Source organism: Lycorma delicatula, chromosome 5, assembly GCF_047948215.1.
Source record: "Lycorma delicatula isolate Av1 chromosome 5, ASM4794821v1, whole genome shotgun sequence".
NCBI classification, from domain to species: domain Eukaryota; kingdom Metazoa; phylum Arthropoda; class Insecta; order Hemiptera; family Fulgoridae; genus Lycorma; species Lycorma delicatula.
In genome coordinates, this window is record NC_134459.1 from 79,194,515 (window position 1) to 79,214,308 (window position 19,794).

A 19,794-nucleotide genomic window follows, 5' to 3' on the forward strand; every position below is an offset into this window, starting at 1 on the left:
AAGATTATGCAATTTATAACTTGCTTGTTTTTTCTGGAATTGTTTGTGTATTATTTTCATTTATAATACTCAGGGTTTAGGATTATATTGTATGAATATATAAATTAGTTATAAGATTTGAAAAAATTTTGAGTAAATATAGAATATTGAAGGTATTTTACTACTCATTGTAAATCGGTATCGTCTGGTATAAAATTTTGAATATGCACATTAAAATATAAAATCTTTTTTCATTGTTCTCTTTTTATCATGACCAATTGAATAATAACAGAGGTCTGTGATGATAAAATTGTTTTGAATTTATCTACTCATTTCAATAGATTTTTTGACACTGAAAATGGGAAAAAGTTTTAAAAATTCCGTCATGTAAGGTTTTTTCTTGATTTTTTATATTTTAGATGCCATTTTTTATTCTATTTCTAGATGTTAGCCTATAAAGGATCATTTTGTAAAATTGTTATTTAAAAAAAAAAATTGTAATTTTTTTATGTATGATAATGCAAGAAGTTGATATTTTGAATAAAAATATAGTGGGATTTATGATAAAAAGTTTAAAAGCAGTAATTGATTTATAACATCTGTGCATAACATCCACTTTCATGTTATTACATGTCTGATCACTTTCCTGTTACTGCATGTGTACCTTCCTACACCACCATCTGCTATTCTAGCAAAAAAATTAAGTTCAGTTCTTTTTTAAAACTGTGATGTGCATTTGTTTGTGACAAACTTTATTCATTTAATTTTTATTATAATTTTTTTAATAATATTTCTTTAATATATTATAATTTTTTTTAATAATATTTCTTTAATATATTATACTTTTTTTATTTACTTATATTTTCCTAGTAACTATACTTATAGTTTACAAGTAATCTTACATAACTTTTGTTTTACAAGGTTTTCTTAAATTAAATTCCATTGGCGTCAAGAGGCTATGTCAATGAGCCTGACTCTTCATTATATCTGTGGAAACTTTACTGTCAAAAAAACAATAAAGAAACATTATAGAATTTGTAGAAAAATTATATTTTGCATATTTTGATGTGAAATTAGGAGATCAAGACAAATCTTGGGCTCCTTAAGAGGTTTGTTAGTGTGTGTTTAGCTTTACCAGTGGTCAAAAAAAAAGAAAAAAAAGAAGTTTTTCCGCTTTGGTCATTCAATTATAGTAATGATTTTTACTTTTGTTCATTTATAATACAGGGATTTAATTTAAAAAATCTGATGTGGACATTGCGTGGATTCCTTGTACGTTTACTAAATTACATATACACATTTTTGCTGCACTTCATTTAAATTTATTTCATTTGAAAGTGAGATACGATCCTCCAATTCTTTAATAAAGTGGACAGTTAAACAATTGCTAAAATATTAGTTTTTATTAACGTCAAATATTTATACAACTATTAATTCAACAATCTTACATGAAATATTAGGTTAGAATATAAAAGTCCCTTTATTACTCTTTAAATAAATATAAGCCTTATATGTATCTAATACTATGATTTTTTTAAATTATTATGATGTAACCATCAACAAAATGAAAACAAAAAAAAAAACAGGAGAAAGTTACTAAATTTTATTGTGATATTTATTATTAAGTAGACTGAAATAAATACATAAATAAAAATATTATGATTCTAAATTATAATTTTCAATTAATATTAAATAATCAGGTGTTTCACCAAATCTGACTTGGACACCACATGACTTCTTTGTACACCTATTAAATTTATATATACACATTTTTTTAAATGAAAAGTACATCAAATTTTATTTCACTAATACCTTCCGATATTTTTCATATTTTGAAAATCGGAGGTTAATAATTATTAGTAAATTAATCTATTTAATTTAATTTAAATTAAAAAAAAAGTTGAAAAAAGAATATGAAGTCTGATTTAAACCAATGTGCGTTCCCCTTATAAGATCCCATTATTCCATTAATTAAAATTTTATTTCGCTATAACTCTGGAACCAATGAAAATAAATACCACCTGGAACCAATGAAAATAAATACCACTTATGATATATCCATTAAAAGCTCTTAATTAGGGCTTATTACTGCAGTTAAGAAAAAGTTAAAAATGTAATCTTTATTTTGGATTTTGGGCTTTTTTGGACACTTTTGGTCCAGTTGATCACAATCAAAAGGGGAGGTGCACAACTAGATGGTACAACAGTCCTAACTCCAAAATTTCAACATCCTACGGCTAATAACTATTGAGTATGCGAGATAATTATGTACATACATCACGCTGAAACTAGTCAAAATGGATTAAGGGATGGTCAAATGGATATTTTCGTTGAAATCTGACAACCAAAATTTCTCACGATCACAATACTTCCTTTACTTCATACAAGGAAGTAAAAATGGAAAGAACATTTTTACCCGAACCTTCAATCAGCAGTACATCTTGTACCAAGTGGACTAGAAGTACTTGTTCCTTCATCACCAGATAAATTAGATAATATATATATATAAAATGAAAAAATGAAAACCTTCCTAAAGAAACCTAAGGATTCCTTAAACCTTTTTCTAAGTATTTTGTTAAAATTTTAGTCTCAAGGTTAAAGGAAAAAAATTTGTTAGTTCCTGGCAATTCTTTTTACTGGTTAAAGAATAGAGAAAAACACTTTCTTAAATATTTTACTCTAGAAGATGCATTAGTTTACTGTAATAATGTACCTGGACTCATGGAGCAATTCCACATTGACTACAAGGTTTCTGAACAGAAGACTGTTCAGAAACAACAAGTCATAAGGAAGTTCTTCTGTCTTATAATGAAAGTAATAAGTATGCTTCTTTACCAGTTGGACATTCTGTTCATTTGAAAATATGAGAATTTTGAATTACTTTCAGTTAAACTTTTGTATAAGGATCAAGGTTTGACAATTTGTGGCGATTTAAAAGTACTTTTTTTGATACTTGGACAACAAAGTAGTTATACCAAACATTCATGTTTTTTGTGCAAGTGGTATAGTCATGATGGAAAGCAGCACTATAATAAAAACAAATGGTTGCTAAGAAAAACTTTAAAACTTGGTATGAAAAAAATTGAAATATAAAGTTTAGTAATAGAGCCAAGCAAAGTTTTGCTTCCTCCATTACATATTAAACTAGGGTTAATGAAGCGATTAAAAAAAAGGTGAAGAGTTTCAATTATCTTTGCAGTCAGTTTCCAGATTTATCAAAAACATGGGCCGGATATAAGGAAGCTGGGCCAGATTTGTTGGACCTGGTATAAGAAAGCTTATGGAAGATGAAATACTTGAATATAAAATGGAGGAAGTAGAAAAACAAGCTTGAAAGCTTTCAAGGGTACAGTAACTAAGTTTCTTGGCAGCAAAAAAAGTGAAGATTATAAAAATATGATAAAAAAATTTGTAAAAATTAGATTGTAAAATGACTAAAAGGTGCATTCTCTAGATTTGCACCTCGATTCCTTTCCTGAAAATCTTTGTGCAGTAAGTGAGGAGCAGGGGAAAGATTCCATTAATGCATGAAAGAGATTGAGAGGAAAATACCGAGGGAGATGGAATGTGAGCATGATAGCTGATTACTGTTGGATGTTAAAAAGGGATGACCCTCTGTGAAAACAGAAGAAAAAGCACCAAGAGGAGCATCAAGATAAAAAGAAAAAGATTTCATTAGGACTTCTGAGGACATAAATAATATTTTACTGTGTTTTAATGATATTTTAAAATGCTAATGATATTTACTATGTTTTAATGATATTTTAAAGTAATTTTGTTTTTCATATCACCTCTAAATAAATTCTAAATTAGTTAAAGATTAATTTTTAATTTTTTAATTATTTTGAAGCCGTTTTGTGAAAAATCCATGTGGTGGAAAAAAGTGAGGTCATAATTAGATTCACCGTTTAAAAATACATAAGAATTTATGTATTTTTAAACGGTGAATCGTTTATTTTCAATTTGCTTATTTGGTTGTTAAAAAGAAAGGCCAGTGTAATTTTTTTAAGATAGATTTAATGCTTTAAATAATAAAAGCTACTTATGAATATCCGAACATAATAAGCTTAATACAATTTATTAATAAACTAGTTTAACAGTTTATGTATTAGCTTTTTAAATCCATGAATTTATTTTACTAGTTATATAAAATAATACAATATAGAGTTTTAGGGAAACAGAATTTTGAAATTTTGTTGGTAGTCCTGGGCGAGTGTCAGCACTGAATAACTTGTAAAAGTCAGCTTATGCCATCTTGCCATTTAGTTGTCATGGATACTTGGAGAGGTGCGCAACATGCATTTTCCATCAAAGCTTTTTATTAAAATAATGACAGTGTGGGAGGCTGCAATTTCCCTGCCAGTTTAATTTCAGATGCCACGCTAAACTTAAATTAGCTGAATTTAATTTAGGATATACCAAATGCAGTTAACATATGGATTTGTAATTTTGAGGAAAGAGGTTCAGCAATGAAAAAGAGACCTCCAGGTAGTGTGTGGACCATACATATGCCAGACAATTTCAGCACTGTTTGAGCTGCTGTCATAAGAAGCCTACACTGTTCAGTTTATCATTGTGGAGTGTCTTTAAAGTTGCATAGTCTTTAAAGTTGAAGCGTATTGTTGCAGGACTTACTTTACCAATGATACAAGATGCAAATTGTCTAGGAACTGAAATCAAATGATCACATAATGTGTCATCAATTATGTGAACAAATGGCTGTAAATATAAACAAGGGAAATGCTTTTGTTAACAAATTGTGGATGTCAGATGAAGCCCATTTCTATTTTACAGGATTTGGTAATTAAAAAATTGTTGTTTTTGGGCACAACAGAATTCTGTACCAGGCACTCATTACACTATGAGTGTTAGTTCACACGATACGGTTTCGATAGTTTTCCCGTATAGGTTATTTCATGGTCTGTAGTAGTGGCGCATGTATTAAGCATGAGCACGTTCACACGATTCGGTTGTTAACTGTATATGGTAAAATCATTGTATATGGTGGAATTAACATTCACTTTTGCTAACAGAAACCGTATTCACAGATTCAGTGAAATAACCAAATCATTTGATAGTGGCGCTTGTATCTCAGTAGCGCTGTTCACACCACAGTTTCTGTACTGTACAGCAAGGACAGACCAGTCGGCGTTTTGCATTATGTTGATGCAGTTTGATCACTCCTGCTTCATTAGTTTTGTGTAATAGTATCCATTTTATAGTATGGAAGATATTAATAATATAAATACCGAAATGTTGATTGATCTGGTACGAGAACGACCTGCAATATGGGATAAGTTTTTAGAATCCTATAAAGACAAACATATTAAGAATCAGCTTGGCGGGAAATATGTATGGCGTTGAATGAAGAGTTCCAGGCTATGGAGCAATAGCAAAGACAACAATATTGTAAGTTGAAGTTTTTTATTCTTTTTACTAAATTACAACAATTTTACATAAGTCTTTATAATGTTAAAAACTTACTTTTTCGACATTAAATAATCATAGTTGCACAAAAAATAGCGTGATTACTACGAATAATATCATTATTATGACAACTTCATAATAACATCATCATTATTATTATTATGACTTGACAACTTCATATTGCCAAGGAAGTGACCCATGAAATCCATGAAAAAACAAAACCAACAAATAACTACTGGTTCTGCTTCAAAACCATCACGTTTTTATATGTATCATGAACAAATTAATTTTTTGAAAAAAATTATTACGGATACAACAGCCACCCACGAAAGTACAGACAACAAAAACGAAGAAAGTAATGAGGTGCGCGAATATCTTGAAAACGAATAAAACTGCGAAACTGACCACCAACCAACAACCGGTTTCCTCCGGTTTTCCAAACCGGTTTCCACTGGTGTAACAAAGAAAAGGAGGACGTTGCTGAACTATGAATTGGATTCTAAAATGATAAAATTCATGGAACATCAAATGAATCTTTCAACTAAAGGTACAATTAATACACAAAGTGACCACCATTTATCATTTTTTACTAGCCTCTTGCCTTCCTTGTCGTCACTTACTGATGACCAGATTTTGGAATTTCAGTCAGGTGTTATAAGTTTGTTACAAAGAATCAAAAGAAGCACAATGGCACAATCGAATATTTCTCAGCCTCAAACTTATTCACAACCCCAACAAAATATGAACTATTGCGGTTTGCAAAATGTAGGTTATTTTACTGAGCCGTGTAACCAATCTTTACCTCAGTCAAATACTGCAGTAACTGATAGTCGTAACTCGCCGCCAGTGTCATCACCAATGTCTTTTTCTTTTTCCTGTTTAGCCTCCAGTAACTACCGTTTAGGTAATTCTTCAGAGGATGAATGAGGATGATATGTATGAGTGTAAATGAAGTATAGTCTTGTACATTCTCAGTCTGACTATTCCTGAGATGTGTGGTTAATTGAAACCCAACCACCAAAGAACACCGGTACCCACGATCCAGTATTCAAATCCATGTAAAAATAACTGGCTTTACTAGGACTTGAACGCTGATTTGGGAAGACGCGTTAACCACTAGATCAACTCGGTGGGTTCATCACCAATGTCTAGCACGACTCAAGAGACTAATTATTCGGATATTGATTTATCTTCATTGTAATTTTTTTCATGCAGTTATCAGATTATTTTATTTACTAATTATTCTAAATGATTATATTTTTCTTGATTTTTATTATTTAAATTAATTTGGGGTTTTCTTATCACTTTGTTTACAGGTAAGTTATCAAATTTAAGAAATAAAATTTGTATTGATGAAGCAAATAATTAAAAAATCTTACCTTAAACATATCGACAATCTTTCTTCTGCAGATATGCCCCTTCTCATAGTCGTATCCTGCCTCGTTAGATCCTTCCCTACTCTACTTAATAGGTAATCAAATGAACCCTGCGAGATTCGGAAATGTTTGAAAAATTCCAACTCATCATTTCTGAGTCTACACATTATTGTTTGGAAGGCACCAAAACTACACCTTTCGTTCAAAATAGGATGTATCCAATATTTTTTATTTCGGTTTCTTAACTCTTGTTGACGGCGGTGATAGCAATACAAAAGAAAAAACATGTTTATATTGTTTACAATATCTTCTACAATATCACAATCACGACTGGATAAAGAACGCGTGAAGGAAAACTGATCTGTGTGGAAAACACAGAATTCAATCAGTTGAATGCACGATCAGGCAAAAAACCTAATCCAAACCTTATCGTTTGAACACAGCATTCGATTCGGCAAAATAAACGATCAGGCAAAACACCGAACCGAAACCGTATCATGTGAACTAAGCCTAAGGTTATAGTAATGTCTGAAATAATTCAGCAATGAATTTGAAGCAACTTTGTTGCGCATGACATTTCAACAAATTATTGTCAATGCCTGGTTTCAAAAGTTAGATCTACATCATACACAGCACAAATATTTATAACTGTTGCAGAATGCCGATTGTTTTGCAGCTATATAATTTCAAGAAATTGTGACATTCTTTGGCCTCCTAAGTCTCCTGATGTCAGTGTGTGTGTGATTTCATCTTGTAGGGTCACTTTAAAAGCAAAGTGTGTTGTAATTGATCTGCTGTAAATGAAGAACTAAAAGCCAAGATCCAAACAACAATTGCTTTGTCAAGTTTGTCAAATTTTTTTTGTTGAAATGTTTTCTCAAACCATGCAGAATTTCACTACGATACTCCAGGAATATCTACGAAGATGTGTAACTCTTTTGAATGCCACTCACTGCATCTAAGTCATTACTTTCAAATCCCAAAAGATCTGAAAACATTGATTTCAATGTAAGTTTTTTTTTATAGAATTCTGACTCTTCCTTGACAGGATCTAAACTTATCTTTAAATATAAACTGTAAAGGTCAGTCAGGTGGCATGATTATAACAATGATTTATTCAGCTGGTCCTCATTTCAGTTTCCAACTTTTCTGAATGACTATGTCCGTCCATTATATTTGGTTCAGTGCTTTGTCTAAAACACTGTAATTTTAATATTCCTTTCTAACAATGTTTTTCTTGTTTATTAATTTTTGAAAGTCGATGCAAAGTTGTAGGGAATTTAATTTAGTGCTATTTTTATCTTAAACTTTTTTTTTTTTGTAGAAAGGGAAAGTATTTAATTAATAATAAGTTAAGAATTGGTATTTGAATAATATAGTACGTGATAATTTGTTTAAACATACTAAGTAAAGATAGCTATTAGATTGGCTCAAGGAAACTGTATTTTAAAAACATAATCACAAAATACACTGTCAATTAAAAAAGAAGGAGGTGGTGTGGTTTTTATTAATATTCTAAAATAATAGATTTATGTAGTAGTAGATTCATATTTGTAAAGGTAAATTAATAAAATAATGATGAGATGGTAATTTAGAAGGCATTATTGGATATTATTTGAGCACATACTGTTTTTTAAGTATCATTAAATATGTAGAAAATCTAGGTTTTTAAAGTTAGTAATATTTAAAAATTCATTGAAAAAGTAATACTGGTTATATAAAAAAAAAATTTTTCTTTAATAAATTTCTTAGAAAATCTTTTAAGTGATTTAGTAGTAGGATATTAAAAGTGACAACAGAAGCATAAGGAACTTTTTAATTGGCTGAAGTATCGTATTAGTTATGCAGAAATGGTTGGTCTGTTGTCTAGTTTTTATAGATGTGGAAGCTGGATTTTTCTTTTTTGATAAATAATTACTTTTCTTTATACAAGCACATGGAAAAGTTAGTATTTATATGAGAGTTGGATCAAAAAATAAGTTACACCCTTGCCATGTTTTTGAACTGAAAAGGATATATTAATGTCTTGTGTTGGTAGCACTGGGTTAACATTTATTATAGCACTGGTTTAAAGTGTAACATTTATTAAGTTTTACTTGCATTGATAAATTATACCTGAATTGAAAGAGCAAGTTAAACAGTTTTTTCTGTAAGTGTTCAATGTGAGCACCATTCGTCACACAGCACACATTCAGCCTATAGTTCATCCCATACTTTAATCATTAAGTCTAGAGAAATTGATGCGACAACTACTTCAATCCTGTGTTTCAAGTCAGATAGGTTAGCTGGTAACAGTGGTGCATACACTTGATCCTTTATAAACTCTCAAAGAAAAAAATCACATCGGTCAGACTAGGTGAACGTGGAGGCCAAGCAAACAAGCCCTGTCATCTGGTCCCTGGCGACCAGTCCAGCAGTCAGGGAGAATTTCATTCTACCAATCATGTACAGCATTATGCCAGTGAGGAGGTGCACCATCTTGTTGCAATAAAGTTTGTGGTTTGTATTGCAGTTGATGAAAGACCCATAGTTGTAGCACATCCAGATAGTTAATTACAGGCACCCTTGCTTCATGAAAAAGTATGGTTTATAAACTTTCCGTCTGGATAAGACACAAAAAACATTGAGTTTTGGAGAGTATCGTTCACACTGCAATATTTCATGAGGATTTTCTGATTCTCAGATATGCACGTCATGAATGTTTACTTTTCCAATAACATGAAATGTTGATTTGTCACCAAATATGACACAATAAATAAAGTCTTCATTATCATGGTGCATCATTTCATTTGCAAAGCTAGCATGCAAATCATAATCTGTAGTCTTTAGAGCATGTAACAGCTGTATATGATAAGGACACAGCTGTAAGTGTTTCCTTAAAACCTTCCAGACAGACATTACTGGAATTGCTAATTTGTGGCTAGCCTTAGTAATGGGTTTCCTAGGATTATGCACAAAAGACTCGCTTACATATTCAACATTGTCTTCTGATACACTCGGTTGTCTTGTACTCTTCCCTTTACAAATACAACCAGTTGTTTTAAATTGTTTGTACTATCTGCAAATGTTGTCACTCGAGAGGATCACAACATAACACACATGGAACAGTAATTACATATTTGTACTTTGCAAACTGCAAAACACAGAATGCTTTCTGTTGGGGGTCGCCATCTTTACTACTAGCTATTTCAAGTGGAAGGTACAGGAAGCAGTTTATGAGCTTGCGCACGGCTAAAACTGTTTGAGAAGCTCTTTCATTTCACATTTAATTAATCAATGTATATGAAAAATAACTTAAGAAATATTACATAGTTTTAAAATTCCCGATATTTATTTTGAAATATTTTGTATTATGTATTACAAATATATTATAAATTGTCTATCTTCTTGGCAAAGTGATAATGTCTGTCTTTCATACAGTAGATTTTGGGTTTGAGTATTAGTCAAATGCGTGTTATATTTCATATTCTACAAAACACATTTTTCATCCATAAATAAGTTTCCAAGTAGACATCAACCTGTTGTTACTGTACAGGTAAATGTGAGTCAGATGGTTAGTAGAAGAATTAGATAGATTGGTGGTTCATATATTTAAGCCTTTGAAACTGATTTGTAATGGATGTAGATAATAAAAACTGTTATAGGGAAAACAAATATGTAATGTAATTATAATAATTATTCAGCATCAAAATCAAATTTAGCTATTTACAAATGTTTTGACTACTGTTGTGGATTCTTTTTTTGATCCATGAAAACACAAGTCTGTAGTAGACTTGTTATTAAATTACATTAATTTAAAGTTCAAGTTATTAAATTACCTTTATGTAATATAACCTTACCTTAATGTAATAGATGAAAGTATGTATTGCTATCAATCAATTAAAGGATTTTATTTGTTTGGCATTTGTAGTTTCTAGAGTCTAAAAACACATAAATCTCAGTTGCAAAATTCTGTATGTTTATGAAATGGACAGGAAATCCCTTTACACGAGTTATGAAATTATTAGGATAGGTGCAACTTACCTTCTATGGAACTAAAACATCTGTGTAGGTTCGATCAAGTTCAAAGCACAGTTATATGCGTTTCAATGACCGGTTGTTTCATGGGCATCATATAACATGGGCAGCATGGGCAGCAGATAACAGCATATTAAGGATGATCATTTAAAATGCTATTGAACAGCATCTTGAAGCTGCTTATTGTAGACATATCTGCATTTTTGGATCTCTTCTTTTACAAAACCCCAGAGTGCATTGTCATTGGGGTGAGCTCAAGGCCTCTTGCTGGCCAAGGCAATGGAGTCAGTAACTCTTCTGATCTATGTCCAATAAGCGATTGGGAAAAATTTCATAGAGGCCATTTGCTTTGAATGTGGAAATTCAAAGCAAAATTTGCTGAGCACTGTCTTGCTGAAATGTTATGATGTCAGTGATCCCTTTGGCTCTCAATTCTGGAAGCAACCACTCTTCTATCATTCTCAGGTAATGGTGTTGATTAACTGCACCATTGAAAAAATTAGGACCAAGGAGATGTTCAGCTGTTATCCCAGCCCAAATCATAACATGAGGCAGATGGTGTTAGAATTCCTAAAAAAATGAGGAGTGTTTTATGTTCAAAAAAACCTTTCAATTACAAGAGTTTCAATAAATTGCACTCATCTGAGAACATGATTTTTTTTTATCATTTGCTCTTGGAAATCATTCAAGCAGTAACTGACTTGCATAAAAATTTCAATCAAGGACCTAGTCACCCAACTCATTAACTGTGACCGTATGAAAACATTTAACTTTCAAGTCCTGCATTTGGTCTCGCATTGTCGATTTTGGAATGCCTAACTCTGCAGAACATTTGCGCACTGATTTCATCAGTGATCATTGAAACAGTTCCTCCATAGCAGCACAAATGTCAGCTTGAGTGCTCGGCTTCCCACTGCTTAGTGCATCAAGGACATTTCCTGTTGCAAAAGCCTTCTTCTTCTCTCCAATGCCAGTAATGTTTGCTGTGATGGTGATGTTTTCCCAAAATCCACAAAGAACTCATTCAAAATGTTCTCCAGTTGTTTTACCAGTGTGTGGATGTTCGTAAACCTACACATGCCAACAAACGCTCTTCAGTAATGAATGTACTTGTATCTGCCATCATTCCACATATGACAACTAAGATCATCCCATCATGAATGAACCCACCAGATGATCCCCACCACTGCTTATCCTTCGCACCTTTTCTAGCAGCAGTGAGCGATATCAGGGGTGAGAATGGCAGCAGTAGAGCCCAATTAAGCTGGATTTATTACAGTTAAAGGGACTTTCCGCACACCCGTTCATGTTTGTACCTATTGTATATCACAGGAATGGTGTATTTTATTGTCTTTAAATTTTAATGAAGTTTTTTCTTTAACTGAATGGGTGGGGTGATATTGAGGATTGAATTGAAGAGGCTTAGACTAAAAATCTATTTTCATAGAAAATTTATTGTTTGCAAATAACAGAAATTCAAACAACCATGCATGGATCCGAAAGACTTTGATGCAGAGTGCCAGTCGGCTATGCTTTCTGCTGCACAAGAAAATGAATAGCCTACAGTGTGAAGATAGATTATGTATGGACATCTGTCAACCAGTGTCAGTGAATCAATCATTGCTCTTAGATTTATGCACAAATTTGTTTGAGTCAGTTATTCATTTTTGCTCCTGAATCGTGGCTAAATGATTGTTTATTCATCATAAAATTTGTATTAATTAGTAAAAACGATATTCTTGGTGTTTACAGAGGTGGAGTCTTCAAGGGAGCAATTAATTTATTTACAGTTAGGTATGTATTTCTTGTGTGTTAGTGTTTACACTTATTTCCTTGTTTTTAAACAAGAATGTAGATTCTTTGTGTGAGACTTTTCCAACAGTAGTGGAAGTGGAATAGGAATTAGTTTATCAATACAAATTTTTTTGGCCTGATAGTAAAACCTTTTCTAAAGTGCACTGGTCCTGACTACGTAGTACAATAATGGTTATTTCATGCATGCTTTATTTATGATTCTTTGAATAGAAAAAAATTAAATATTTGGCACAAATTGTTTTTGAATAAATTTTTCCCATACTTCCAGTCAACGAAAATTATTTTTCCCAAGGATCCATTTCAAAATGGTGCAATTAATTGTGGAGTATTTGCTACACCATTATATGTCAGAAGAAAACCATCTATGATTTTTTACAGTTGTGTAGATCACATGGTCATTTATAAATTATGTTTTAAAGCGATAAATTAACCCATTTCACTGAGATTATAGCCGAGAAGTTTCATAGTAATACACTGTAAATGCGACAGCAATTTTTTTTAGTCAAACTGAGACTAAAAAGTATAAAATAAAAATTTCAAAATATGATTTTATCTATCTACTGAAAAAAGATACACTAAAAAGAGAAAAATAATTTCTCTTTCATATTAAATCAAGAATAATTTATAATAAATTCTTTGATTAAATTCAAATAACATTTTATTACTGATTATCTATAAATCTGTTTTCTATTCAAGGTAGTGAATGCACTTTTACGTGAAGATTTATTTATTATATCTCTCAGCTACATTTAATTATAATAATGCATTTAGAATGAATTTATTAACAAAATTCCTTTACATTTTAAATCACAAATAATAAGCATATTCTGAGGGATTTTGCTAAATACTTACTGGATTCTAAGAACTGAATCTTTGCAGGTGCTGCATCAGACCATCTCTATGAACCCTCAATAGAAAATTTCAGCTGTGAAATAAAGAAGTATGATCTCAACCTAAAAATGAGATTAAAAATAAATCATTATTTATAGAACCTTTACCAGAGTTTCTTCTGATTTGCACAGCTCTGTTTTGAACAAAATCAACACATAAGTTATTAATGAAGGTTTTTACTAGCTAATAACCATGTTACTGGCTGATTGATGTTGAATCTTGAAACTTAATCAAAATAAAATAAAAAGCAAATTTTAGGTTAATCTGTTTTAATTACAGCCTCGCTACTTTTGTGAAAGTTATACTAGCTGCATGGAATTTTTTTTTTTTAATTGTTCCTAGACATTAAAAGTTGTTATAGGTTGCCATGCAAAACAAAAGAGGAAACTTATGGTGAAGGTTAATTTCTAATAATTATATTTCTTAACTTTTTTTTTTCTACGACTCGATTTGATTTTTGTAAGTTGGAGTTCGTGTGTTCGTGCCTGTTTGGTATGTCAGTAGACAGTAGGCGGTGGCAGCAAACAGCAGCGGTAGCGGCAGCGACGCAGTAGATTTAATTGCCGCCGCACAGCGTCTCTCATTAGAGCATGCTCTTCACTTTCTACTCTACTCTGCTTTACCTCTCCTCCCGATCTAGTCGGTCACGTGCACTCCCTTCCCTTTAACCCTGCCCTCTTTCCAACCTTCCTACCTCTTCTCCAACCCATTATTGTTGTTTGATTGTTGCTCCCAGTCATTACGCACCAAACTCACCCTTCGACAATCTCTTTCCCTTTCGCTCACTCTTTCCCTGTCTATACCGTAACTTCTACCCTTCCATATCCCCACGACCGTCGTCGTTGCCGATAAACAAACAAACGCAATAAATGCAAAATAACAATCCACCATCCAGCCCTTCTCGTTTGCAGCCAAATTATTGGATTCAGATGGATTATTATTATTATCCGGCTTCATCCTGATCGTTTCCCCGCTCTTCTTTTTTCTATTCATGTTTCCGTTGACGGATTTATTGCTACACATGGGTCAGGTGACCTTTAATCCCTCTTAACCGTCCTCATTTTTTTCCTTTACGTATTTTATGTCTCTCTTAAATGTGTAACTTTTCATTACCATTAATTTATATATATATATTTACTTTAATAACCTCTTACTTTGTTAAATTATAAAAATTACTATTTAAAATATAATTATTATAGTAGTTTAAATTGTGTTCCACAAAAAAGAATATAGTGATGAAAATTGTTTCTTTACCATTTGAATATTTTCTATAAAATTTACGGTAATTCTACATAGTAATGTAAATACTTACGTCCGTACGTCGATTGTTGATTGTAACTTTTGAATATTTTGATTCGTCTAGACTAATATTTCCTAAAAGAACTAAAAGAAAATCTCTTTGGAAATTTTATTTCCTGCAGTGTTATTTTCGTGAGTTAAATGGATACGGACTACTGCTTCGCAATTTTGTTTAATACGGATAACTGATTTTTGTTTATCAGTCAGTCTTTTAATGTTTAAATCTCTTTTATACATGGATGTAAATATAATTTATACTTAGTTGTACGGTCCAATAATGGGATTTACAATACGAATTTATTAATAATACCTAATGCAATCTCTACAGAAGCTACAATTACTCTAATACTGTGAAAAAAATTTACGATTGAAAGTTTTGTATTAGATATTTTTAGATAAATAGTATTTCGTGGAGTTTTTTTATGTATTTTTAGATTGAATTATTTAGATAAAATTGAGATACAATTTTAACCCATTCAGATTTACAAATGATGGTTATACGATTCTCTCTCTCTCTCTCTCTCTATTATATATATATATAGAGAGAGAGAGAGAGAGAGAGAGTTGGGCCAACTCATATATATATGAGTTGGCCCAAGATAAACCGAACCCAAAGCAAGCGAAGAACACTTGAACTGTAAGGCGACATTATACAAGTAAATGAAAGACAAAACCCTACTTATATGGAGGTTCCTCCCGTTTCTACAGATACTGCTAAAAATGTTGACCGCCGTGGTCCAGACACAGTTGGGCCCAATGAATCACGTTCAATATGGCTTCGTTGTAACTCGTCCGTCGGATGTACAGCGTTACGAATATTCTGATGCAGTGTGTCAAGAATTTGTGGATTGTTTTGGTAAACCTTGTCCTTCAGGTTGGGCCACAAATTAAATATCACAACTAGATAGATCAGGCGACCGTGGAATCCATAGATCTTCGAGATAGTCCTGTCAGGTTTGAAAATGAGTGCACGTCTTCCAAGGAAGCGTGTGCTGTCGCGTCGTCCTGTTTGTAATACGCGAAACGTCGTTCGTCTGGGGTCAGTCGCTCTACGAAAGGCTGGCAGAAGTCGGCAATGTATCGCGCTGAGTTCATTGTGTCTTAAGGGTCCAATTATTCTCGTCCCGGACTCGAGCGTACCGCACTCCAATCTTTACATCACGCAGCGGTAGCTCGAATATTTGTTATGGGTTTTCGATAGACCAATATCGCGAATTTTGCGAATTAACCACTGAGGTAGAACCACGCCTCATCCGTCATGAAGTAGAGGTTTGGCTCGAGTAAAATCGCTTTTGATTTCCTGCTATAGCCATGTGCGATACCGTACACATTTATCATGGTCTGCAGACTTTAGTTCTTGTAAAGACTGGCATGTTATTCGCCGGCAGAATATCTTCCTTCTGCACCTCTTTTCATTTCACGGGTGGATATTGATGCTTATAAAGCACAGATCCATTTCGCTCAAACTTATTTATGAGCTCGTGTTTAGATTACTTGGCGGGTGGATCATTTTTGAACTCTGAACGGAATTTTTCTTGCACTAGTTTGATCGATCTGCTGCGAAATATTTCTTGACCATGATTACTCTGTCAGCAGCATATTCGTATGTATCACACTGGTGGTGGTTGGCTTTATCTAAACTACGTTTCCTTCACAGCTACAGGTCGTGTTTCCCATTCCTCCTGCGCTTTTCTCCTCTTTCTGTTCAAGGTCAATGTGCCACAGCTCGCCATGTTGTATTCCAAATATTTCCTTGTTGATACGACGAATACTCTTACGCTTTTCGGTTTCTCCTCCCCCATATTCGGTTTGGTTATCTTGGGTCACCCAAGATATATATATATAATGTCATGGGCTGAAGTTGTGTTGTATGCGCGCGCGTTTATTTATTAAAATATACATTAGATGATCATTCATACATAAATATAAATATATGTAATACATAAACAAAAACCTACACTTACAGTTGGACACAAATTACATATTAGTATTAAATACAATTTGTCATAATTTAAAACGGTCATTAGTTATTACTTAGACAATTTTATACTGGGTGATTCAAAAATATAAATACACGTATGTATATATTTCTTTGTTTTCCCGTTCTGAATTGTCCGAATTTTACCCAACTGAGGAATGAAGGTATTTAGGAATTTTGTGTATTATATTTATTTACTTTCCCGGTGAATTTATCTAAAATAATTCAGGTAAAGGGAGTGTAATTGTGATCATGTCAAAAATGGGGTATCACGTTTTTTTTTTTTGGTAAAAGTTTTACATTTTATTTGAAACTAGTTCATCTAGACAAAAAAAAACATACGTATGTATGTATGTACGTACGTTCGTACGAATGTGTGTCGCACTGCTTTTGGTCAATCTCACGATTGACCAATGTTTAGAAACATTTTTCTTAGAATTTATTTTCCACCTCTAAAAAGTATATTTCTTTTGTTTTTTGGTCGTAACTCTTTTAATTTATGTTATTAATTGCCGGGAAAGTCATGCCAATACTTTGCCAGTTATTTTTTGTAGTATCTAAACGAATATTTTCTTGGTTATTAAGAATTGAAACTTAAGTTGGTTTTTTTTAGTAGCATTATATACATTGCGTTTCATGACCCAGGGACCCAAAAACACAAAAAAAATGTGGGTAGGTATTGTTTGTATGTATATAGGCTACGTGTGTTGGCGTGTTTGAAACTTAATAACTTGTCTGGATAAACTGATTTTGGTGAAATTTTGTGTACAGAGACTCGTGTGTATGGGACTATTTGTTGATAAACTTTCGGGGTTAATATCTCCAGGGAGTGGGCTGTATAATTCTTTGGGATAAATTTTCTCAAAATTTTACAAACAACCCCACTTTATATTAATCTCGGTACATGCGTGCCTGCATATTTATCTTACCATATTTTTAAAAATTTGCCCCAAAATTTCGCCTTCTCTAAAGATCGAAGAAAGCTATCTTTTTTATTTATTGCATATCTTTAAATTGGATTTTTTCATGTCTTCCGAGGCATAGTAGTAGCGCAAGCAACTAAAAAAAAATATTAAAAAAATCTGATGTGGACACCACATGACTTTTTTTTGCGCCTGTTAAATTACATATACACATTACATTTCACTAATAACTTGTGATTTTTTTTATTATTATTATTATTGAATTATTATTTATTGTAAGTTTTTGTTTTTTTACAATCACAGGTTAATAATTATTAATAAATCGATATATTTAAATTAAAAAAAAGTTGAAAAAAAGGAAATTAAGTCGAATTCGAACCGATGTGCCTTCCCCTTGTAAGATCCAAATAATTCATTAATTAAACTTTTATTTGGCTGTAACTCTGGAACCAATGAAAGTAAGTTCCGCTTATGATATATCGTTGAAAAGCCCTCAATGAGGGCGTATTACTGCAGTTAAGAAAAAGTCCAAAATCAATTTTTTTATTTATTTTGGTCACTTTCGGTCCAGTCGATTGCAATCAAAAGGGGAGGTGCACAACTAGATGTTATAACAGTCCGAAATCCAAAATTACAACATCCTACGGCTAATCGTTTTTGAGTTATGCGAGATACATACGTACGTACAGGCGTCAAGCCAAAACTAATCAAAATGGATTCAGGGATGGTCAAAATGGATATTTCCGTTGACATCGGATAATCGAATTTTTTCGCGATCACAATAGCTTCCTTTACTTCGTACAAGAAAGTAAAAATAAAATAAAAAATACTTCTGGGCAATATTGAGAGTGGGGATGCCGATCATAATTGAAAAATATCGATTTTTTTTTAATCTTTTAGAACTTTTTTTAGTTTATTTAAATTTTTATTTTTCTAAAAATATTTAAATAAAATTTGATCATAATTCATCCCTACTCCCAAAAAAGAAATCTTAGGTAACTTTTTATTGGTTGTACATATTGCAGTGGAATATTTTCTAGTTTCTTCCATTTAACATAGTAAACGTAGAAAAATCAAAGGATTTTCTTGGAAGGTGATTTTGGAGCTAGAGGAACAGAAAAAAGAATACTGATTTGTTGAATTTAAAAAAAAAATTTGGTTAGTTAAACATATAATGATCTCAACAAAGAAATCTTAGGTAACTTTTCTCATGTACGATTATTTTTCCAGTATTACTACTTTATCAGCTTTTTTTGTTAAGTGTTTTAATTATTCTGTTTAAAAATGTAAAAGGGTTTGTTATATTTTAGTATTAGAAAATAATAATTTTCTCTCTTAACAAGAAAAAGATTCCCGTTCAAGATAAATGTCATTATTAGTTTACATTAATTTATTTAGGCGTGTATATGAATATAGTCAACTTGTAAATATAGCTGTTGGTAATACAAATTATATGCATTGATAAATTTGATGAAGCGGTCATATTTGAATGAGATTTTGATTGTTTTTGGGGTTTTTTGCGGCCTGTGTTATTATTGTGGCTGCTGTCAAATGAAGGACATTCATATTTTGTGTGTGTGTTTTCCCTCATCTCTCTATTACACTTTATTAACAAGTTTACTGACACAAGTTTGTCAGTGTGCGTATGTATGTTTGCGTACGGTCAATTGATTTAATATGATTATAGCGCATGCGGATTACTTACTGTAAACGGTGTTTATATATTTTTATATGCACATATAAATGATAATATTGAAATATCCTAGAAGGGCTGTTTTACTTTACTATTTGATACTCTTTTTAATTATAAAATTCATATTAGGTGTTCATCTCCATTTGTTATTGATTTTATTACAACGCTACGTACGTTTTTATCTCGACAAATATTTAGCTTCGTTTACTGTGCATTTGTAGTCTGAAAATATTTTTTAAACGTAATAAATGCCTGTCATTTAATAATTTTTTTTAGATAAAACAAGTTATAAAGAAAACAACGTGTACTAGAAACTGTTCTGCAATTGAAAAGCCATAAATATCAAAAAGGACAGGAACAGTAAAGGCAATTTAAGCTCTCAGATTAATTTTTAAG

At 31.9% G+C, this 19,794-nt stretch overlaps 1 protein-coding gene across 2 annotated transcripts in view; it reads left to right on the plus strand.

Annotated features, from left to right (window-relative positions):
* Rat1 (5'-3' exoribonuclease 2 Rat1) overlaps positions 1–19,794 on the plus strand; it is a 118,353-nt gene that overhangs the window by 63,686 nt on the left and 34,873 nt on the right. The gene's annotated exons all lie outside the window — the stretch shown is intronic.